The sequence below is a fragment of the Danio rerio genome, chromosome 14, assembly GCF_049306965.1.
Source record: "Danio rerio strain Tuebingen ecotype United States chromosome 14, GRCz12tu, whole genome shotgun sequence".
NCBI lineage: Eukaryota > Metazoa > Chordata > Actinopteri > Cypriniformes > Danionidae > Danio > Danio rerio.
Genome location: NC_133189.1, coordinates 52,636,659 through 52,648,312, shown reverse-complemented (window position 1 = coordinate 52,648,312; position 11,654 = coordinate 52,636,659). Strand labels below are relative to the sequence as shown.

The 11,654-nt window shown below is 34.3% G+C and overlaps 1 protein-coding gene across 31 annotated transcripts in view; it reads left to right on the top strand.

Moving 5' to 3' along the window:
* rapgef2b (Rap guanine nucleotide exchange factor 2b) overlaps positions 1-11,654 on the top strand; it is a 252,942-nt gene that overhangs the window by 36,536 nt on the left and 204,752 nt on the right. The window lies entirely within an intron of this gene.

Sequence of the window (11,654 nt, the reverse complement as noted above, 5' to 3'; positions counted from 1 at the left end):
TGCTGTGAAGCAACAGCACTACCTACTGCGCCACTCCGTCGCCTAATTCATTCTTAACTAATTATTTGTATCCTACCATTTCAACTACCTGACTAGCATGGTGTCTGTTTTACCCATAACCAAATCATAAATAAATAAAAGAGAAGTTAAACACAAATTACCACCTGTCAGTCACTTACTCAATAACTCTGGCATGAATAGGCAGAGTGATCTCAGGGCATGACACTTTTTCAGGAGGTGAACATGCGCTCCATTTCCATCCAAATATGCTAATTACATTTATGTGCAAAACTGGAATATAGCCTAAAATATTTGTGAATAAATCAGCATTGACTCCATCCATTGAGTCAAAGAGAAACTAACTGTCACTATTTGATAAAGTGGGACCAAATATTAAAAAATAACAATTTAATTTGCTGCGGTAGGAGAAGCTCACAATAGGGCTGGAAAAATCTAACATTATGAATACAATTTCACCAGATGACTTAATTTCTCTATTTGGAAAGAATTTATAATGTTAGGTCCATTGGGATGAGTCTGCAGTAGGAGTGCATCTCCATAAAGTCGAATAAACAATTTATACAATTTTAGCGTCCCCTGACACATTTACATTGCGGTCTGTGCTATATGCAGTGCATTTCTATATTCCCATGTGTTGTGAGTATTTGCATGCACATGTTTAGTCAGAGATTGATGAATTAAAGGTTTAGTAGGTGATTGTCTTCAGAATTTTTTTTTGTTGTGCTTGTTGAAAGTCTTTTTTTTTTTTTTTTTTTACAGTTTTTAGTCTACATTTATTGGGACTTTGATAAATAATACTACATTTATTGGGAATTTATTCATTATACTAGATTTATTGGGAATTTAATAAATAATACTACATTTATTGGGACTTAAATAAATTATACTACATTTATTGTGACTTTAATAAATAATATTACATTTATTGTGACTTTATTAAATAATACTACATTTATTGGGACTTAAATAAATAATACTACATTGATTGGGAATTTAATAAATAATATTACATTTATTGTGACTTTAATAAATAATACTACATTTATTGGGACTTAAATAAATAATATTACATTTATTGTGACTTTAATAAATAATACTACATTGATTGGGACTTAAATAATATTACATTTATTGGGACTTTAATAAATAATATTAAATTTATTAGGACTTTAATAAATATTACTACATTTATTGTGACTTTATTAAATAATACTACGTTTATTGGGACTTAAATAAATAATATTACATTTATTGTGACTTTAATAAATAATACTACATTTATTGGGACTTAAATAATATTACATTTATTGGGACTTTAATAAATAATATTAAAATTATTGGGACTTTAATAAATATTACTACATTTATTGTGACTTTATTAAATAATACTACATTTATTGAGACTTAAATAAATAATATTACGTTTATCGGGACTTTGATAAATAATACTACATTGATTGGGACTTTATAAATAATACTACATTGATTGGGACTTTGATAAATATACTACATTGATTGGGACTTTGATAAATAATACTACATTGATTGGGACTTTGATAAATAATACTACATTTATTGGGACTTTGATAAATAATACAACATTTATTGGGACTTTGATAAATATACTACATTTATTGGGACTTTGATAAATATACTACATTTATTGGGACTTTGATAAATATACTACATTTATTGGGACTTTGATAAATAATACGACATTTATTGAAACTTTGATAAATATACTACATTTATTGGGACTTTGATAAATATACTACATTTATTGGGACTTTGATAAATATACTACATTTATTGGGACTTTGATAAATAATACTACATTTATTGGGACTTTGATAAATATACTACATTTATTGGGACTTTGATAAATATACTACATTTATTGGGAGTCATATAAATAATACTACGTTTTTCGGGATTTTGATCATCGAAATACTACAAACCTTTTGCTTAAAACCCACAGTACACACTACATGATTGGATCAGCATCAAAATCTCAGTCCACAACAGCTGTGCATAGAGTAGCGGAGACTCTGAGAAAAGTGTTTTTTTTAGCAGACATTGAGATGGCAGCTGTTTCAGCTCTGTTTCAGACTGACTGCTGGACCGTCTCAGTTAATTATTCACACTTATTTGCAGCATGAATAATGCAGCCTCTGGCAGGACCAGCAGCTCCAGTCGCAAACGCTGCACTAACGGCGCGAACAAACAGCCCGAAAGGTGTCGAGTCGACAGCAGGAGCACTGAGACCACCATCGTCATCACTTCCTGTTTTTCTCTCTCTAATTGGCCATCGCAAGTGATTCAATTTGGGTTTTTTCCATTTCCATTCAGCCGTTAGGGGTTGTTTTTTTAGAAGGGATACAGCCGAGGTTAATGAGAATTACTTATGTTATTCATTCAGTTAACCATTCATTGTATTTTACTAACCCTAAATCTAAACGCAACCACCACAGTAATGTAAACAGTAATTATACCAAGTATTATTCATATTAGTCATTAAATTACCCAATAATTGCATTTTATTAACACCTACCCCAACCCTAAACCCAACCATCACAGTAATGTAAAAACAGTAATTATATCAAGTATTATTCATATTAGTCATTAATTACTTAATAATTATATTTTAATAACACCTACCCCAACCCTAAACCCAAACATCATAGTTATGTAACCAGTAATTATGCCAAGTATTATTCATTGAACTCATTAATATACCCATTAATTGTATTTTATTAACACCTACTCCAACCCTAAACCAAACAATAACAGTAATGTAAACAGTAGTTATACCAATCATATTAGTCAATAAATTACCAACTGAATTGTATTTTTAATATTTACCCCCACCCCATCTTTAAACCCAACCATCACAGTAATGTAAAAACAGTAATTATATCAAGTATTATTCATATCAGTCATTAAATTACCCAATAATTCTATTTTATTAATTCCTACCCCAACCCTAAACCCAACAATAACAGTAATGTAAACAGTAATAATACCACGTATTATTCACATTATTTATTAAATTACCAATTGAATTGTATTTTTAATTTCTACCCCCACCCCATCTTTAAACCCAACCATAACATAGTATAAAAACAGTAATTATATCAAGTATTATTCAAATTAGTCATTAACTACCCAATAATTCTATTTTAATAACACCTACCCCAACCCTAAACCCAACAATAACAGTAATGTAAACAGTAATTATACCACATATTATTTATATTATTTATGAAATTACCAACTGAATTGTATTTTATAAACACCTACACCAACCCTAACCCTAAACCTAAACATAATAGTACAGTAAACAGTAATTATACCAAGTATTATTCATATTAGTCATTAAATTACCCAATTATTGTATTTTATTAACACCTACCCCAACCTCAACCCTAAACTCAACCATAACATAATGTAAAAACAGCAAATATATCAAATATTATTCATATTAGTCATTAATTACCCAATAATTATATTTTAATAACATCTACCTCAACCCTAAACCCAACGATTATAGTAATGTAAACAGCAATTATATCAATTATTATTCATATTAGTTATTAAATTACCCATTAATTGTATTTTATTACCACCTACCCTAACCCCAACTCTAAACCCAAGAATTATAGTGATGTAAACAGTAATTATACAGAGTATTATTCATAGTGTTTATTAAATTACCAATTGCATTGTATTTTACCGCCTACCCCCACCCCTTCCCTAAACCCAACCATCACACTATGTAAAAACAGTAATTATATCAAGTAATATTTATATTACTCATTAAATTATCCAATAATTATATTTAAATAACTCCTACCCCAACCCAAACCCTAAAACCAAACATCATAGTAATTTAAAAACCATTATTATACCAAGTATTATTCACATTAGTCAAAAAATTTCCCAATTGAACTGTTTTATTAATGTCTACTCTAAACCTGCTGCTCACACTAATGTAAACACATAAATTATTGTTATACAGTCACAAAAATAATTCTATATTGATGTGAGTGTCCACAGATGTATCCTATCTAGGCATTAGGAAAAACACTTCCTATTGTTTGGGTTTTTGTGGTTTACAAGAGTCTGGATGAAGCGCAGGTCTGTTTCAGCATGTGATGCGTCAGTTTTCCAGCTGTTCAGCTGTCAGGATAAATGCCGCAGAAACACCTGCAGTTTAATCACACATGCTGCACAGGAAAGCCGCTCTCCTGCTGATTTACTTTCACACTGACTGACAGGGCTGCTGGCTTTGTGAATCACACATTGTGACAGTGTTGGTATGAGGGCATTTCTACAGGAAAATGGATACAGTGTAATTTGATTTCTTATTTTGAACTACTCGTCATGCCTTTTCTTTCAGAATATGTTGCTTAATTCAATTCAATTTAATTCATTTTTATTCCTAGAGAGATTTTACAATGTAGATTACGTCGAGGCAGCTTAATATAGAAGATTCTAGTAAAATGAAACAGTGTCAGTCCAGTTTTCAGAGTTGAAGTTCAGTTTAGTTCAGTTCAGTGTGGTTTAATTTTTACTGCTGAAAGTCCAAGGCGAGGAACAAACTTCACCAATTGACGGAAGTGAAGGAAATAAAACTCAAGAGAAACCAGACTCAAGCTGCAGGTGGGAGAGGTCATCGACTGATGTACTGGCTGACCCTTCAGGATCAATGAGAAGACTCGTCTGTCACTGGCTTCTCACAGAATTCAGTCTTATGCTCTCCACTCCTCCATGACCACCACAGCAGCTGCTCAGGATGCGGCCTGGTCCAGGATTATAGAAAACCTCAGGAATAATAATAAAAAAAGACTAACATAAGCGCAAATGCCGTTCAAATTATAATGTCTTTTGGGAAGTTTTCAATCAATTTATTTTGATAAATGATCTGCTAAAGTGAAGCATAAACTAGTGGTTTACAAACCTGGGGCATTAAAAGATGATTATCTACATTTAGTTCATGCTATTAGAGTCTCAAAGACACAATATGTATGATTTTTTAAATTAAAATATTTACAAACCACTAGAACGGAGTTATATATTTTACTAACGTATGTACTTACATTATTTTAAATGTATGAAGACTGTTCAAGTTCAGAAAAATAAGCTATTTTAACTAGTGAGGCAGAGCGTGTGCTGTGTGTTCATGCTAGAAGTCACACCCTCGATTTATTTTGGTTTAATAGAAAACATGGAAACATCAAAGACATTTTAATATGTTGTGTGCTTTATTTAACTGCAAAGAGCAGCATTATAACGGAACCTTAATGTATTTAGTATGATAACAGCTGTGTCTCTTATCAGCAATTGCTTCAGCGGTTCTCTCATGGCACTTCTACTTTCAGCCTTACTCCGCTTCATAATAGCTCATCCATCAACATGATTTCTGCAGGAGTCCCTTAGGATGTCATTAAGAAAGACCACAACTCCCATGATTCCACTGTCACAGTGATATCAAACTATGCATTAGTTTGTTGTGAATATGCGCTCTCTAGTGGCAAAACTTACATTCATTCATTCATTCATTCATTCATTCACTCATTAATTAATTAATTCATTCATTCATTCATTCATTCATTCATTCATTCATTCATTCATTCATTCATTCATTCATTCATTCATTCATTCGTTCACTCATTCATTCATTCATTCATTCATTCACTTACTCATTCATTCACTCATTCATTTATTCACTCACTCATTCACTCATTCATTCATTCACTCATTCATTTTCCTTGTGCCTTTAATTGAATTAAATAAATAAATAAATAAATAAAGGTTTAAAACATTAAATTGACTATTTCTTAGCTGGGCGAGGCAGTGGCGCAGTAGGTAGTGCTGTTGCCTCATAGCAAGAAGGTGGCTGGGTCGCTGGTTCGAACTTTGGCTCAGTTGGCGTTTCTGTGTGGAGTTTGCATGTTCTCCCTGCTGGGAAGGGAAACAGTTTAAATTTCCGCTTAGTATATAAAAAAAAAAACATTAGTGCTCCATTTGGGACAACACTAATGTCTCCCTTTGCATTGAACTTTAAGCGTCTTACATTCAGAGATGTTGTTTATGTTCACAGTCACACAGCTACATTACACATCAACTACAGTTTAAAGTATGATGTCATAGCGGACCACCCCTTTAATAAAAGTAATACCGTCTCCTCATGTCATTGTTCAGAATCTTATCAATGAAGTTTTTAACCATTTAAATTTAACCACATTTAATGGTGTAAATCTGTTTCTGCTGTTATTCATTGATGAATTATCAACAATTAAACTGGTAGCGGTCCTAAATAAATGTTGTTGTTGGAATTTTGTAATAAAAATTGAGTGATTAAAGTAATTATGTGCAAAACATTGTGATTATTGGGTCAAACAAAGTCATACATGTTAATCTTAATGTTTTTTTTAATGCAATCAGCCGAAAACCAAATCAATATCACATTATAAATATGAAGATCATTCGTGGATCTTTGCAAACATTGAGGTGGGGATGCATAAACATGCCTTCAGTTTAATCGAAAACCAATGCCTTCATTGATTGAATGCTGGAGAATTGTAATCGCATAGTAGCAAAGTGCTTTAAGTTCAGGTTTTGTGCACTTTAATTTCACTCCAATGAATAGATTCACCTTCTACAGCTATTATATCGATTTGCTGTTCATTTCAGAGAGCAGATTTGATCTCTTCACTTAGACAGACCTCTTCAAACTGAGCATTCCAGTTTAAAGCTGCAGTCACTTTTGACAGTTTTTCTTCAGGGCATCAGTGAAGTCTGGAGTGTGTTTGTCTTTTTTTAGTGTGCTTGATGCGACTCTCTGTGCTCTTGTTCTTATAGGATTAGAGCTGCCAGTTAAAGACGCCATGCTAAGCCCATTCACATGCACTGAGGGTTGCTCTCTCTGAGCTGCGTTTTACTACATGTCCGTTATTACAATGACAATTTAATCTGTTTAGCATTGGATATGCGCACTGGAGACTGTATTGAGGAAATATTAAATGTCACTGGATCGATGAGCGGTTCAGATGTAGCCTCATCAACCATTCCTGCATACAAAATACTACATAGTAGATCTGTTCAGGTGCATCATGCAGATGTATGGATGGATGGATGTACTTTAGGAATGTTGCTAATAGTGAGACACAACTTATAAGCAATATTAGTTTGCTTTTATGATAACACTGTATTGTTGTTAATTATTAATAAATTACTTATTCTGTTTTGGGTAATTGCTAATTTTAGCTTTTAAAATATTTCAATAAATAAGTTTTTTTTTTTTTTTTTTTTTTTACAAAGTTTTAATACTAATTATTGGATAATTAGGGTGTTTAGGGTGTTTTTTCTTCAGTATTTGAGAATTGCTGAGAGGGACAAATGTTTTGTTTTTTGTTGCAAAATAAAAATAAGGGTTATACAATTGTAAAACATTAAATCAGTTATTTAATTTAGGTATTAATTAGCAAGTTTAGATGCATAATTAACATAAATGGCAAAATACCCACAAACAAACGAAACAAGCTAAATATAATTATTGGTATTAGTACTGGGATGACATGGTGGCTCAGTGGTTAGCAATGTTGCCTCACAGCAAGAAGGTCGCTTTTTTTAGTGCTGGCTGAGTTACTTGGCATTTCTGTGTGGAGTTTGCATGTTCTCCCTGTGTTGATGTGGCTTTCCTCCGGTTGCTCCGGTTTCCCTAAAGACATGTGGGATAGGTGAACTGAATAAACTAAATTTGCTATAGCGTATAAGTGTAAATGAGTGCTGGGTTCCAACTGGAAGGACATTTGGTGCGTAAAACATATGCTGGATAAGTTGGCGGTTCATTCCGCTGTGGTGACCTCTGATGAATAAAGGGACTAAGCTGAAGGAAAATTAATGGATATTTTTAAATCTATGATGAGCATGTGAATATTTGCATATTTAACTGTTCAGATGTTAAATGCATATGTCATTATAGCAAGACTATTAATGCAAATTCAATGATTTAAAAATTAATAGTGAAGTGTGAAAAGTTAATTGAACTTTTACTAATTTTGAATAAAAACCGCAATAAATACAAGCGTCATTAAAAAAAAATACTAAATAGACATCTATCACAAGTAACGTTCTAGTGGCTCATCTTACCCCTAGGATGTAATATATTTTATTGATTCCACATCCCCCCCCCCCCCCCCAAAATTATAGATTTTACTCTTCTACTATAAGTCTATAAACAACAACAAAAATTGTATAACACACATGATATTCTAGTGGCTCATCTTACCCCAAGGATCTAATTTAATCTTTTTTTTTTCTTCAAAGTAAAATATATTACTTTTTCTTCCATACATAGATAAACAAACAACCACAGCAAAAAAAAAAAAAAAAAAAAAACATTTAACACAAATAACATTTTAATGGCTTATCTTACACCAGAGATGTAATTTGATCTCTTCAAAATGAAAGCGTAATTATGTTTAATCCATACATCCATACAATAAGACGCAACAAATCTTCTTTTTTTCCGACTTTAAACTAAAATATATTACTTTTTCTTCTATAGGTAGATAAACAAACAAACAAACAAACAAACAAACAAAAAGTAACATTTAACACAAGTAACATTCTAGTGTTTCATCTTACCCAAAGGGTCTAATTTAGGCCTGTGCAATTTGGGGAAAACATCTAATTGCATTTTTTATTAGTTAATTAATCAATTAATTAATTAATTAATTTTTTTTTATTGCTTTATTTATTTTTTTGACAGATATTGCGATGTGATTTAATTTTGTAGTCATGATTCAGCTTAATAATCTTTATCATAGCTTCTTACTGCTTAAAAAAACGAAACAGCATCTAATTACTGTTTATTTCTTTCAGGGCTTGAAATTAACCTTTTTGCTTGGTAGCACCGGTGCTCCTAACTTTAAAAATTTAGGCGCATCAGCCAAAATTTAGTCACACCCACCAATTATGAGCACCGTTACTACAAGTTTTATACAAACATATTGATTGTATTTGAAATCAACACTAATCAAACCTGAACAAGCAAAAAAAAATCATATATAACGTTATATGCAAGCGTGAGGAAAATATGTCTCAACAAAATCCCGTTATCACAAGAAAATAGATTTTTATAACAGAACTGAGTGACCAAAGCATACACGGAGCGCTCACCGGCCCTGCACGCACTGCTTGAATTAATGTGTTAACGGTATAACTAGTAAGATGTGTCATTATTTGTAATTGTAGATGCCATGGTTTCTAAAACAAAATCTGTTAAGTGTTATGTTATCTTCATTCTCATCTTCAGCACTTTAAAATTTTTCGCGGTAGTAGCTCTCTGTCATCTGAAGCCAGAAGGCGCTGAGTGACTGTCAGCTGATATTAACTAATCATTCGCGTTCAGTGCTAGAGGAGTGGTGGGCCAATAAGAAGAGCGCGAAGGCGGGGCAAGCATTACGGACTTGGATTTGTTTACTGCAGCAAGTTGACATGACAACTGTTTTAAACCATTCCTGAGCACTGCGTTTCGCGTTTCAAGTGCAGACAAAGAGCTTAGAGATGCACTCTGCGTGAATGTCTCCCGAATCCGCGCATGTGCTGAACATTTTGCAGTAAAAACTGGCCGCACACTACAATTTTAAACACTCGCAGAAATGCTCCCAAATAATTTCAAGGTCGCATAGATAAAATTTCGGGCGCATATGCGACCAAAATGGTCGCAATTTCGAGCCCTGTCTTTGCATTTGAACTTTGTAAACTATAAAATCATGCGTCTCCTCACGGTTTGAGTCTCATTTTGTGAGCTGACTGACAACAGTTGTTCGCTCCCCTCCTTCTCCCCTGCTCTGCTGGCCACGCCCACTCCTGCCCTTTGCTAGCAAAGCTCCACGCCCATTAATGATGCATCTTTTGAAAAAATGTAAAGAATAGACCTGAACCAAAAGTGGGGGGTGTCATGACCTTTTAACAATAAGACACAACAATTATTTCCCAGTGACATAAAATTAATCAGTGACCCTTAAAACATTTTCAAACAACAATCTCACAAATCCTGAATATCCAATAAAAAGATAAAAATGTAAAGTTTTTCTGCCGTCTGTAATCATCTCGCCTCCCGTCTGATCCCACTGTTGGGACTAAAGCGGCTGTCGGCTACTGTATATTCAGTTGCTAACGCAAGTGACCTTGTTTTTGTTTGCTAAGACTCCACCTGGTGCTATGAGCTGTTCTGCGGATAAAAATACCCTTAAGGGCTCCACTGTCAATAGGGTCTCAAGGACAGTGCGGTGCGGACACAGTTGGCATGAGGAGCGCGGAGACACACGCACTTAAATGCCACACTGAGTGATCTATAGGTTGGCAAGTGTCCCTGTGGTAGTTACACTGCTGACCCGGCTTAACAACCCGTGCTGGAGACTCACATTAACATAACTGTCTGATTCTCATTATCATTGGTTGTAAGTTTGCAGAATATTGGAAAAAAATTTACTTTGTGATCTTTTTAATCTTCTACAATTATTACGATATGAAAACAAATTCACCAGGTGACTGGAATAGCTTAAAGAGCCCATATTATACATGAAATAGGGTCATATCTTGGTTGTAAGGGTCTCCAACAACAGTTTAATATGCATGCAAGGTCAAAAAACACTTTCATGGTCTTATAATCTGCATTTATTTTTACCTAATTATTCCAGCGACTCCCGTATGAATCGTCCAGTGATTCATTTGTTCCCAAACCCCTCCTTAGCGCGAAGCTAATCTGCGCTGATTGGACCAATGACAGTCTGTCGCGATTGGTCGACTGCCTTCAGTCAGAGTGAAATGCCAAACAGCTAATCAGCAATATAAAAGTAATCACAGTTCATACACGCTCAATAGTGTAGGCGTGGATTTTAGCTGCCAGTGGGTCAATGTAAATACAGACGATGGACTTGAAAATACAGACGACTAACTATTTTATTGAGCAAAAACTCCAAAAGCAGTTGAAGAGATCTCCTAGCTTCTCACTCTGCTCTTTTCACAAACACACACACGCACTTAACCCTGCTCCGGACGACAACGCGCGCGCACACACACACACACCTCCGGACGACAGCGCGCGCACACACAGACACACACACTACTCCTCGTCCACGGAGCTCCGTTAACGCAGCACGCGTCGCATTTTTAACGTGACTTTGCACGCGATAAGAGAATATAGCCAGTTAACCTGATACAGTACACGCGGTTACAAGTAACAAATCACAACTAAATACATTTGCAAGCTAGAGTCAACGAGGCAACTTTAATCGCACGTACTTACACTTGAGAAATGGAGGAAGAAAAATCCTGACGTCCATCAATAAGTTACTTTTTACTGATCCTTCCTTTAACAAACGCTGATGAAGTATTCTTTGTAGCATGTAGCTTCCAGAAGTTTCCAGTAGTTTCCAACTGCTTGGCTATAATGCTGAGGTTTCATGTTTAGGTAGAGACTCAATATATCCATCTGCAGTGTGACTTCAATCGACCGGCATGTTTGTGTGCGTGTGTTTGTGGGTGTGTGTGTGTGTGTCTGGGTTTCTGCATCAGAGGGCGGGGCCTCAGGTTTGAAATCTCCCGGGTTTGCGCGTGCA